This window comes from Heterodontus francisci, chromosome 41 (assembly GCF_036365525.1).
Source record: "Heterodontus francisci isolate sHetFra1 chromosome 41, sHetFra1.hap1, whole genome shotgun sequence".
NCBI lineage: Eukaryota > Metazoa > Chordata > Chondrichthyes > Heterodontiformes > Heterodontidae > Heterodontus > Heterodontus francisci.
This window is the reverse complement of record NC_090411.1, coordinates 6,468,330-6,481,215: the sequence shown is the minus strand read 5'-3', so window position 1 is coordinate 6,481,215 and position 12,886 is coordinate 6,468,330.

Genomic DNA, 12,886 nt, shown 5'->3' with positions numbered 1-12,886 from the left:
GATGAAAGGGTCTTTGGGATTTCCTGAGGGGGGAGGGTGATGAAAGGGTCTTTGGGGGAGAGGGTGATGAAGGGGACTTTGGGATTTCCGTGGGGGGGAGGGTGATGAAGGGGTCTTTGGGATTTCCTGGGTGGGAGCATGATGAAAGGATCTTTGGGAGTTGCTGGGGGCAGGGTGATGAAAGGGTCTCTGGGATTTCCTGGGCGGTGGGTGATGAAGGGGGCGTTTGGATTTCCTGGGAGGGGAGGGTGATGAAAGCGTCTTTTGGATTTCCTGGCTGGGGGAGGGTGATGAAAGGGTCTTTGGGATTTCCAGGTGGAGGGGGGGAGTTTGATAAAAGGTTCTTTGGGATCTCCTGGGGACAGGGTGATGAAAGGGTCTTTGGAATTTCCTGTGGGGGAGGGTGACGAAGGGTTCTTTGGGGTTTCCTGAGGGGGAGTGTGATGAAAGGGTCTTTTGGATTTCCTGTGGGGGGAGGGTGATGAAAGGGTCTTTGGGATTTCCTGGGGGGTGGGTGATGAAGGGGGCGTTCGGATTTCCTGGGAGGGGAGGGTGCTGAAAGCGTCTTTTGGATTTCCTGGGAGGGGAGGGTGATGAAAGAGTCTTTGGGATTTCCTTGGGGGAGTGTAATGAAAGAGTCTTTGGAATTTCATGTGGGGGGAGGGTGATGAAAGGGTCTTTGGGATTTCCTGGGGGGTGGGTGATGAAGGGGGCGTTCGGATTTCCTGGGAGGGGAGGGTGCTGAAAGCGTCTTTTGGATTTCCTGGGAGGGGAGGGTGATGAAAGAGTCTTTGGAGTTTTCCTGAGGGGTGGGGGTGTGGGTGATAAAAGGGTCTTTGGGATTTCCTGGTGGGGGGGAGGGTGATGAAAGGGTCTTAGGGAATTCCTGGGAGGGGGAGGGTGATGAAAGGGTCTTTGGGATCTCCTGGGGTGGAGGGTGATGAAAGGGTCTTTGGGATTTCCTGGGGGGTGGTGGAGGGTGATGAAGGGGTGTTTGGGATTTCCTGGGTGGGGAGGTTGATGAAAGGGTCTTTGGGATTTCCTGGGGGGAGGCTGTTGAAACGGTCTTTGGGATTTCCTGGGCGGGGGGAGGGTGATGAAAGGGTCTTTGGGATTTCCTGTGGGGGAGGGTGACGAAGGGCTCTTTGGGGTTTCCTGAGGGGGAGAGTGATGAAAGGGTCTTTTGGATTTCCTGTGGGGGGAGGGTGATGAAATGGTCTTTGGGATTTCCTGGGCGGGTGGTTGATGAAAGGGTCTTTGGGATTTCCTGGGTGGGAGGGTGATGAAAGGGTCTTTGGGACTTCCTGAGGGGGAGAGTGATGAAAGTGTCTTTTGGAGTTCCTGTGGGGGGAGGGTGATGAAATGGTCTTTGTTATTTAATGAGAGGGAGGGTGAATAAAGGGTCTTTGGGATTTCCTGGGGGGAGACTGATGAAGGGGTCTTTGGGATTTCCTCGGGCGTTGGGTGATGAACGAGTCTTTGGGATTTCCTGAGTGGGAGTGTGATGAAAGGGGCTTTGGGATTTCCTGGAGGGGAGAGTGATGAAAGGGTCTTTGGGATTTCCTGGGGCGGGGGAGGGGAGGGTGATGGAAGGGTCTTTGGAATTTCCTGGGGGGGAGGGTGATGAAAGGGTCTTTGGGATTTCCTGAGGGGGGAGGGTGATGAAAGGGTCTTTGGGGGAGAGGGTGATGAAGGGGACTTTGGGATTTCCAGGTGGAGGGGGGGAGTTTGATAAAAGGTTCTTTGGGATCTCCTGGGGACAGGGTGATGAAAGGGTCTTTGGGATTTCCTGTGGGGGAGGGTGACGAAGGGTTCTTTGGGGTTTCCTGAGGGGGAGAGTGATGAAAGCGTCTTTTGGATTTCCTGTGGGGGGAGGGTGATGAAATGGTCTTTGGGATTTCCTGGGCGGGTGGTTGATGAAAGGGTCTTTGGGATTTCCTGGGTGGGAGAGTGATGAAAGGGTCTTTGGGATTTCCTGAGGGGGAGAGTGATGAAAGTGTCTTTTGGAGTTCCTGTGGGGGGAGGGTGATGAAATGGTCTTTGTTATTTCCTGAGAGGGAGGGTGAATAAAGGGTCTTTGGGATTTCCTGGGGGGAGACTGATGAAGGGGTCTTTGGGATTTCCTCAGGCGTTGGGTGATGAACGAGTCTTTGGGATTTCCTGAGTGGGAGTGTGATGAAAGGGTCTTTGGGATTTCCTGGAGGGGAGAGTGATGAAAGGGTCTTTGGGATTTCCTGGGGCGGGGGAGGGGAGGGTGATGGAAGGGTCTTTGGAATTTCCTGGGGGGGAGGGTGATGAAAGGGTCTTTGGGATTTCCTGAGGGGGGGGTGATGAAAGGGTCTTTGGGGGAGAGGGTGATGAAGGGGACTTTGGGATTTCCAGGTGGAGGGGGGGAGTTTGATAAAAGGTTCTTTGGGATCTCCTGGGGACAGGGTGATGAAAGGGTCTTTGGGATTTCCTGTGGGGGAGGGTGACGAAGGGTTCTTTGGGGTTTCCTGAGGGGGAGAGTGATGAAAGCGTCTTTTGGATTTCCTGTGGGGGGAGGGTGATGAAATGGTCTTTGGGATTTCCTGGGCGGGTGGTTGATGAAAGGGTCTTTGGGATTTCCTGGGTGGGAGAGTGATGAAAGGGTCTTTGGGATTTCCTGAGGGGGAGAGTGATGAAAGTGTCTTTTGGAGTTCCTGTGGGGGGAGGGTGATGAAATGGTCTTTGTTATTTCCTGAGAGGGAGGGTGAATAAAGGGTCTTTGGGATTTCCTGGGGGGAGACTGATGAAGGGGTCTTTGGGATTTCCTCAGGCGTTGGGTGATGAACGAGTCTTTGGGATTTCCTGAGTGGGAGTGTGATGAAAGGGTCTTTGGGATTTCCTGGAGGGGAGAGTGATGAAAGGGTCTTTGGGATTTCCTGGGGCGGGGGAGGGGAGGGTGATGGAAGGGTCTTTGGAATTTCCTGGGGGGAGGGTGATGAAAGGGTCTTTGGGATTTCCTGAGGGGGGAGGGTGATGAAAGGGTCTTTGGGGGAGAGGGTGATGAAGGGGACTTTGGGATTTCCGTGGGGGGGAGGGTGATGAAGGGGTCTTTGGGATTTCCTGGGTGGGAGCATGATGAAAGGATCTTTGGGAGTTGCTGGGGGCAGGGTGATGAAAGGGTCTCTGGGATTTCCTGGGCGGTGGGTGATGAAGGGGGCGTTTGGATTTCCTGGGAGGGGAGGGTGATGAAAGCGTCTTTTGGATTTCCTGGCTGGGGGAGGGTGATGAAAGGGTCTTTGGGATTTCCAGGTGGAGGGGGGGAGTTTGATAAAAGGTTCTTTGGGATCTCCTGGGGACAGGGTGATGAAAGGGTCTTTGGAATTTCCTGTGGGGGAGGGTGACGAAGGGTTCTTTGGGGTTTCCTGAGGGGGAGTGTGATGAAAGGGTCTTTTGGATTTCCTGTGGGGGGAGGGTGATGAAAGGGTCTTTGGGATTTCCTGGGGGGTGGGTGATGAAGGGGGCGTTCGGATTTCCTGGGAGGGGAGGGTGCTGAAAGCGTCTTTTGGATTTCCTGGGAGGGGAGGGTGATGAAAGAGTCTTTGGGATTTCCTTGGGGGAGTGTAATGAAAGAGTCTTTGGAATTTCATGTGGGGGGAGGGTGATGAAAGGGTCTTTGGGATTTCCTGGGGGGTGGGTGATGAAGGGGGCGTTCGGATTTCCTGGGAGGGGAGGGTGCTGAAAGCGTCTTTTGGATTTCCTGGGAGGGGAGGGTGATGAAAGAGTCTTTGGAGTTTTCCTGAGGGGTGGGGGTGTGGGTGATAAAAGGGTCTTTGGGATTTCCTGGTGGGGGGGAGGGTGATGAAAGGGTCTTAGGGAATTCCTGGGAGGGGGAGGGTGATGAAAGGGTCTTTGGGATCTCCTGGGGTGGAGGGTGATGAAAGGGTCTTTGGGATTTCCTGGGGGGTGGTGGAGGGTGATGAAGGGGTGTTTGGGATTTCCTGGGTGGGGAGGTTGATGAAAGGGTCTTTGGGATTTCCTGGGGGGAGGCTGTTGAAACGGTCTTTGGGATTTCCTGGGCGGGGGGAGGGTGATGAAAGGGTCTTTGGGATTTCCTGTGGGGGAGGGTGACGAAGGGCTCTTTGGGGTTTCCTGAGGGGGAGAGTGATGAAAGGGTCTTTTGGATTTCCTGTGGGGGGAGGGTGATGAAATGGTCTTTGGGATTTCCTGGGCGGGTGGTTGATGAAAGGGTCTTTGGGATTTCCTGGGTGGGAGGGTGATGAAAGGGTCTTTGGGACTTCCTGAGGGGGAGAATGATGAAAGTGTCTTTTGGAGTTCCTGTGGGGGGAGGGTGATGAAATGGTCTTTGTTATTTAATGAGAGGGAGGGTGAATAAAGGGTCTTTGGGATTTCCTGGGGGGAGACTGATGAAGGGGTCTTTGGGATTTCCTCGGGCGTTGGGTGATGAACGAGTCTTTGGGATTTCCTGAGTGGGAGTGTGATGAAAGGGGCTTTGGGATTTCCTGGAGGGGAGAGTGATGAAAGGGTCTTTGGGATTTCCTGGGGCGGGGGAGGGGAGGGTGATGGAAGGGTCTTTGGAATTTCCTGGGGGGGAGGGTGATGAAAGGGTCTTTGGGATTTCCTGAGGGGGGAGGGTGATGAAAGGGTCTTTGGGGGAGAGGGTGATGAAGGGGACTTTGGGATTTCCGTGGGGGGGAGGGTGATGAAGGGGTCTTTGGGATTTCCTGGGTGGGCGCATGATGAAAGGATCTTTGGGAGTTGCTGGGGGCAGGGTGATGAAAGGGTCTCTGGGATTTCCTGGGCGGTGGGTGATGAAGGGGGCGTTTGGATTTCCTGGGAGGGGAGGGTGATGAAAGCGTCTTTTGGATTTCCTGGCTGGGGGAGGGTGATGAAAGGGTCTTTGGGATTTCCAGGTGGAGGGGGGGAGTTTGATAAAAGGTTCTTTGGGATCTCCTGGGGACAGGGTGATGAAAGGGTCTTTGGGATTTCCTGTGGGGGAGGGTGACGAAGGGTTCTTTGGGGTTTCCTGAGGGGGAGAGTGATGAAAGGGTCTTTTGGATTTCCTGTGGGGGGAGGGTGATGAAATGGTCTTTGGGATTTCCTGGGCGGGTGGTTGATGAAAGGGTCTTTGGGATTTCCTGGGTGGGAGAGTGATGAAAGGGTCTTTGGGATTTCCTGAGGGGGAGAGTGATGAAAGTGTCTTTTGGAGTTCCTGTGGGGGGAGGGTGATGAAATGGTCTTTGTTATTTCCTGAGAGGGAGGGTGAATAAAGGGTCTTTGGGATTTCCTGGGGGGAGACTGATGAAGGGGTCTTTGGGATTTCCTCAGGCGTTGGGTGATGAACGAGTCTTTGGGATTTCCTGAGTGGGAGTGTGATGAAAGGGTCTTTGGGATTTCCTGGAGGGGAGAGTGATGAAAGGGTCTTTGGGATTTCCTGGGGCGGGGGAGGGGAGGGTGATGGAAGGGTCTTTGGAATTTCCTGGGGGGAGGGTGATGAAAGGGTCTTTGGGATTTCCTGAGGGGGGAGGGTGATGAAAGGGTCTTTGGGGGAGAGGGTGATGAAGGGGACTTTGGGATTTCCGTGGGGGGGAGGGTGATGAAGGGGTCTTTGGGATTTCCTGGGTGGGAGCATGATGAAAGGATCTTTGGGAGTTGCTGGGGGCAGGGTGATGAAAGGGTCTCTGGGATTTCCTGGGCGGTGGGTGATGAAGGGGGCGTTTGGATTTCCTGGGAGGGGAGGGTGATGAAAGCGTCTTTTGGATTTCCTGGCTGGGGGAGGGTGATGAAAGGGTCTTTGGGATTTCCAGGTGGAGGGGGGGAGTTTGATAAAAGGTTCTTTGGGATCTCCTGGGGACAGGGTGATGAAAGGGTCTTTGGAATTTCCTGTGGGGGAGGGTGACGAAGGGTTCTTTGGGGTTTCCTGAGGGGGAGTGTGATGAAAGGGTCTTTTGGATTTCCTGTGGGGGGAGGGTGATGAAAGGGTCTTTGGGATTTCCTGGGGGGTGGGTGATGAAGGGGGCGTTCGGATTTCCTGGGAGGGGAGGGTGCTGAAAGCGTCTTTTGGATTTCCTGGGAGGGGAGGGTGATGAAAGAGTCTTTGGGATTTCCTTGGGGGAGTGTAATGAAAGAGTCTTTGGAATTTCATGTGGGGGGAGGGTGATGAAAGGGTCTTTGGGATTTCCTGGGGGGTGGGTGATGAAGGGGGCGTTCGGATTTCCTGGGAGGGGAGGGTGCTGAAAGCGTCTTTTGGATTTCCTGGGAGGGGAGGGTGATGAAAGAGTCTTTGGAGTTTTCCTGAGGGGTGGGGGTGTGGGTGATAAAAGGGTCTTTGGGATTTCCTGGTGGGGGGGAGGGTGATGAAAGGGTCTTAGGGAATTCCTGGGAGGGGGAGGGTGATGAAAGGGTCTTTGGGATCTCCTGGGGTGGAGGGTGATGAAAGGGTCTTTGGGATTTCCTTGGGGGAGTGTAATGAAAGAGTCTTTGGAATTTCATGTGGCGGGAGGGTGATGAAAGGGTCTTTGGGATTTCCTGGTGGTGGGGAGGGTGATGAAAGGGTCTTTGGGAATTCCTAGTGGGGGTGAGTGTGATGAAAGGGTCTTTGCGATTTCCTCGGGGGGAGGGTGATGAAAGAGTCTTTGGGATTTCCTGGTGAGGGGGAGGGTGATGAAAGAGTCTTTGGAATTTCATGACGGGGGGTGGGTGATGAAAGGGTCTTTGGGATTTCCTGGGGTGGCGGGGAGAGTGATGAAAGGGACTTTGGGATTTCCTGGTAGCGGGGAGGGTGATGAAAGGGTCTTTTGGGATTTCCTGCTGGGGAGGGTGATGAAAGGGTATTTGGGAAAACCTGGTTGGGGAGAGTGTGATGAAAGGGTCTTTGGGATTTCCTGGTGGGGAGGACGGTGATGAAAGGGTCTTTGGGATTTCATGGGGGGAGGGTGATAAAATGTTCTTTGAGATTTCCTGGGGGGCAGGGTAATGAAGGGGTCTTTGGGATTTCCTGGGGGGTGGTGGAGGGTGATGAAGGGGTGTTTGCGATTTCCTGGGTGAGGAGGCTGATGAAAGGATCTTTGGGATTTCCTCGGGGGAGGCTGCTGAAAGGGTCTTTGGGATTTCCTGGGGCGGGGAGGGTGATGAAAGTGTCCATGGGATTTCCTGAGGGGGAGAGTGACGAAAGGGTCTTTGGGATTCTGTGGGAGGGGTGGGTGATGAAAGGGTCTTTGGGATTTCCTGGGTGGGAGGGTGATGAAAGGGTCTTTGGGATTTCCTGAGGGGGAGGGTGATGAAAGGGTCTTTGGGATTTCATGAGAGGGAGGGTGATTGAAGGGTCTTTGGGATTTCCTGGGCGGGGAGGGTGATGAAAGGCGCTTTGGGATTTCCTTGGGGGGGAGGGTGAAAAAAGGGTCTTTGGGATTTCCTGGGGGGAGAATGATGAAGGGATCTTCGGGATTTCCTTCGGCGTTGGGTGGTGAAAGAGTCTTTGGGATTTCCTGAGGGGGAGGGTGATGAAAGGGTCTTTGGGATTTCCTGGTGGGGAGAGTGATGAAAGGGACTTTGGGATTTCCTGGGGGGGGAGGGTGATGAAAAGGTCTTTGGAATTTATTGGGGGTGAGGTGATGAAAGGGTCTTTGTGATTTCCTGAGGGGGGAGGGTGATGAAAGGGTCTTTGGGATTTCCTGTGGTGGGGAGTGTGATGAAAGCGTCTTTGGGATTTCCTGGGGCGGGGGAAGGGTGATGAAAGGGTCTTTGGGATTTCCTGGGGGGGAGGGTGATGAAGGGGAATTTGGGATTTCCGTGGGGGGGAGGGTGATGAAGAGGTCTTTGGGATTTCCTGGGTGGGAGGGTGATGAAAGGGTCTTTGGGATTTCCTGAGGGGGAAGGTGATGAAGGGGAATTTGGGATTTCCGTGGGGGGGGAGGGTGATGAAGAGGTCTTTGGGATTTTCTGGGTGGGAGGGTGATGAAAGGGTCTTTGGGATTCCGTGGGAGGGGTGGGTGATGAAAGGGTCTTTGGGATTTCCTGGGGGGGTGGTGGTGGGTGATGAAGGGGTGTTTGGGATTTCCTGGGTGGGGAGGTTGATGAAAGGGTCTTTGGGATTTCCTGGGGGGAGGCTGTTGAAAGGGTCTTTGGGATTTCCTGGGGGGGGGGGAGGGTGATGAATGGGTCTTTGGGATTTCCTGTGGGGGAGGGTGACGAAGGGTTCTTTGGGGTTTCCTGAGGGGGAGAGTGATGAAAGGGTCTTTTGGATTTCCTGTGGGGGGAGGGTGATGAAATGGTATTTGGGATTTCCTGGGCGGGTGGTTGATGAAAGGGTCTTTGGGATTTCCTGGGTGGGAGGGTGATGAAAGGGTCTTTGGGATTTCCTGAGGGGGAGAATGATGAAAGTGTCTTTTGGAGTTCCTGTGGGGGGAGGGTGATGAAATGGTCTTTTGGATTTCCTGGGGGGGAGGGTGATGAAAGGATCTTTGTTATTTCCTGAGAGGGAGGGTGAATAAAGGGTCTTTGGGATTTCCTGGGGGGAGACTGATGAAGGGGTCTTTGGGATTTCCTCGGGCGTTGGGTGATGAACGAGTCTTTGGGATTTCCTGACTGGGAGTGTGATGAAAGGGTCTTTGGGATTTCCTGGAGGGGAGAGTGATGAAAGGGTCTTTGGGATTTCCTGGGGCGGGGGAGGGGAGGGTGATGGAAGGGTCTTTGGAATTTCCTGGGGGGGAGGGTGATGAAAGGGTCTTTGGGATTTCCTGAGGGGGGAGGGTGATGAAAGGGTCTATGGGGGAGAGGGTGATGAAGGGGACTTTGGGATTTCCGTGGGGGGGGAGGGTGATGAAGGGGTCTTTGGGATTTCCTGGGTGGGAGCATGATGAAAGGATCTTTGGGAGTTGCTGGGGGCAGGGTGATGAAAGGGTCTCTGGGATTTCCTGGGGGATGGGTGATGAATGGGGCGTTCGGATTTCCTGGGAGGGGAGGGTGATGAAAGCGTCTTTTGGATTTCCTGGGTGGGGTTGGGGGATGAAAGGGTCTTTTGGATTTCCAGGTGGGGGGGAGTTTGATAAAAGTTTCTTTGGGATCTCCTGGGGGCAGGGTGATGAAAGGGTCTTTGGGATTTCCTGGGGGGTGGGTGATGAAGGGGGCGTTCGGATTTCCTGGGAGGGGAGGGTGATGAAAGCGTCTTTTGGATTTCCTGGGAGGGGAGGGTGATGAAAGAGTCTTTGGATTTTTCCTGAGGGGTGGGGGTGTGGGTGATGAAAGGGTCTTTGGGATTTCCTGGTGGGGGGGGGAGGGTGATGAAAGGGTCTTAGGGAATTCCTGGGAGGGGGAGGGTGATGAAAGGGTCTTTGGGATCTCCTGGGGGGGAGGGTGATGAAAGGGTCTTTGGGATTTCCTTGGGGGAGTGTAATGAAGGAGTCTTTGGAATTTCATGGGGGGGAGGGTGATGAAAGGGTCTTTGGGATTTGCTGGTGGTGGGGAGGGTGATGAGAGGGTCTTTGGGAATTCCTAGTGGGGGTGAGTGTGATGAAAGGGTCTTTGCGATTTCCTGGGGGGGAGGATGATGAATGGGTCTTTGGGATTTCCTGGTGAGGGGGAGGGTGATGAAAGAGTCTTTGGAATTTCATGAGGGGGGGTGGGTGATGAAAGGGTCTTTGGGATTTCCTGGGGTGGGGGGGAGAGTGATTAAAGGGACTTTGGGATTTCCTGGTGGCGGGGTGGGTGATGAAAGGGTCTTTTGGGATTTCCTGCTGGGGAGGGTGATGAAAGGGTATTTGGGAATTCCTGGTGGGGGTGAGTGTGATGAAAGGGTCTTTTGGATTTCCTGGTGGGGGGGAGGGTGATGAAGGGGTGTTTGGGATTTCCTGGGTGGGGAGGTTGATGAAAGGGTCTTTGGGATTTCCTGGGGGGAGGCTGTTGAAAGGGTCTTTGGGATTTCCTGGGGTGGGGGGGTGGGGCGGGTGATGGAAGGGTCTTTGGAATTTCCTAGGGGGGAGGGTGATGAAAGGGTCTATGGGATTTCCTGAGGGGGGAGGGTGATGAAAGGGTCTTTGGGATTTCCTGGGGTGGGGAGTGTGATGAAAGTTTCTTTGGGATTTCCTGGGGGTGTGGAGGGTGATGAAATGGTCTTTGGGATTTCCTGGGGGGGAGGGTGATGAAGGGGACTTTGGGATTTCTGTGGGGGGGAGGGTGATGAAGGGGTCTTTGGGATTTCCTGGGTGGGAGTATGATGAAAGGATCTTTGGGATTTCCTGGGGGGTGGGTGATGAAGGGGGCGTTCGGATTTCCTGGGAGGGGAGGGTGATGAAAGCGTATTTTGGATTTCCTGGGTGGGGGTGGGGGATGAAAGGGTCTTTGGGATTTCCAGGTGGGGGGGAGTTTGATAAAAGTTTCTTTGGGATCTCCTGGGGGCAGGGTGATGAAAGGGTCTTTGGGATTTCCTGGGGGGTGGGTGCTGAAGGGGGCGTTCGGATTTCCTGGGAGGGGAGGGTGATGAAAGCGTCTTTTGGATTTCCTGGGAGGGGAGGGTGATGAAAGAGTCTTTGGATTTTTCCTGAGGGGTGGGGGCATGGGTGATGAAAGGGTCTTTGGGATTTCCTGGTGGGGGGAGGGTGATGAAAGGGTCTCAGGGAATTCCTGGGAGGGGGAGGGTGATGAAAGTGTCTTTGGGATCTCCTGGGGTGGAGGGTGATGAAAGGGTCTTTAGGATTTCCTTGGGGGAGTGTAATGAAAGAGTCTTTGGAATTTCATGTGGGGGGAGGGTGATGAAAGGGTCTTTGGGATTTTCTAGGGGGCAGGAGTGCGATGAAAGGGTCTTTGGGATTTCCTGGTGGTGGGGAGGGTGATGAAAGGGTCTTTGGGAATTCCTAGTGGGGGTGAGTGTGATGAAAGGGTCTTTGCGATTTCCTCGGGGGGAGGGTGATGAAAGGGTCTTTGGGATTTCCTGGTGAGGGGGAGGGTGATGAAAGAGTCTTTGGAATTTCATGAGGGGGAGTGGGTGATGAAAGGGTCTTTGGGATTTCCTGGGATGGCGGGGAGAGTGATGAAAGGGACTTTGGGATTTCCTGGTAGCGGGGAGGGTGATGAAAGGGTCTTTTGGGATTTCCTGCTGGGGAGGGTGATGAAAGGGTATTTGGGAAAACCTGGTTGGGGAGAGTGTGATGAAAGGGTCTTTGGGATTTCCTGGTGGGGGGGGACGGTGATGAAAGGGTCTTTGGGATTTCATGGGGGGAGGGTGATAAAATGTTCTTTGAGATTTCCTGGGGGGCAGGGTAATGAAGGGGTCTTTGGGATTTCCTGGGGGGTGGTGAAGGGTGATGAAGGGGTGTTTGCGATTTCCTGGGTGAGGAGTCTGATGAAAGGATCTTTGGGATTTCCTGGGGCGGGGAGGGTGATGAAAGTGTCCATGGGATTTCCTGAGGGGGAGAGTGACGAAAGGGTCTTTGGGTTTCTGTGGGAGGGGTGGGTGATGAAAGGGTCTTTGGGATTTCCTGGGTGGGAGGGTGATGAAAGGGTCTTTGGGATTTCCTGAGGGGGAGAGTGATGAAAGGGTCTTTTGGATTTCCTGTGGGGGGAGGGTGATGAAATGGTCTTTGGGATTTCCTGTGGGGGAGGGTGATGAAAGGGTCTTTGGGATTTCATGAGAGGGAGGGTGATTGAAGGGTCTTTGGGATTTCCTGGGCGGGGAGGGTGATGAAAGGCGCTTTGGGATTTCCTTGGGGGGGAGGGTGAAAAAAGGGTCTTTGGGATTTCCTGGGGGGAGAATGATGAAGGGATCTTCGGGATTTCCTTCGGCGTTGGGTGGTGAAAGAGTCTTTGGGATTTCCTGAGGGGGAGGGTGATGAAAGGGTCTTTGGGATTTCCTGGAGGGGAGAGTGATGAAAGGGACTTTGGGATTTCCTGGGGGGGGAGGGTGATGAAAAGGTCTTTGGAATTTATTGGGGGTGAGGTGATGAAAGGGTCTTTGTGATTTCCTGAGGGGGGAGGGTGATGAAAGGGTCTTTGGGATTTCCTGTGGTGGGGAGTGTGATGAAAGCGTCTTTGGGATTTCCTGGGGCGGGGGAAGGGTGATGAAAGGGTCTTTGGGATTTCCTGGGGGGGAGGGTGATGAAGGGGAATTTTGGATTTCCGTTGGGGGGGAGGGTGATGAAGAGGTCTTTGGGATTTCCTGGGTGGGAGGGTGATGAAAGGGTCTTTGGGATTTCCTGAGGGGGAAGGTGATGAAGGGGAATTTGGGATTTCCGTGGGGGGGGAGGGTGATGAAGAGGTCTTTGGGATTTTCTGGGTGGGAGGGTGATGAAAGGGTCTTTGGGATTCCGTGGGAGGGGTGGGTGATGAAAGGGTCTTTGGGATTTCCTGGGGGGGGGTGGTGGGTGATGAAGGGGTGTTTGGGATTTCCTGGGTGGGGAGGTTGATGAAAGGGTCTTTGGGATTTCCTGGGGGGAGGCTGTTGAAAGGGTCTTTGGGATTTCCTGGGGGGGGGGGAGGGTGATGAAAGGGTCTTTGGGATTTCCTGTGGGGGAGGGTGACGAAGGGTTCTTTGGGGTTTCCTGAGGGGGAGAGTGATGAAAGGGTCTTTTGGATTTCCTGTTTGGGGAGGGTGATGAAATGGTATTTGGGATTTCCTGGGCGGGTGGTTGATAAAAGGTTCTTTGGGATCTCCTGGGGACAGGGTGATGAAAGGGTCTTTGGAATTTCCTGTGGGGGAGGGTGACGAAGGGTTCTTTGGGGTTTCCTGAGGGGGAGTGTGATGAAAGGGTCTTTTGGATTTCCTGTGGGGGGAGGGTGATGAAAGGGTCTTTGGGATTTCCTGGGGGGTGGGTGATGAAGGGGGCGTTCGGATTTCCTGGGAGGGGAGGGTGCTGAAAGCGTCTTTTGGATTTCCTGGGAGGGGAGGGTGATGAAAGAGTCTTTGGGA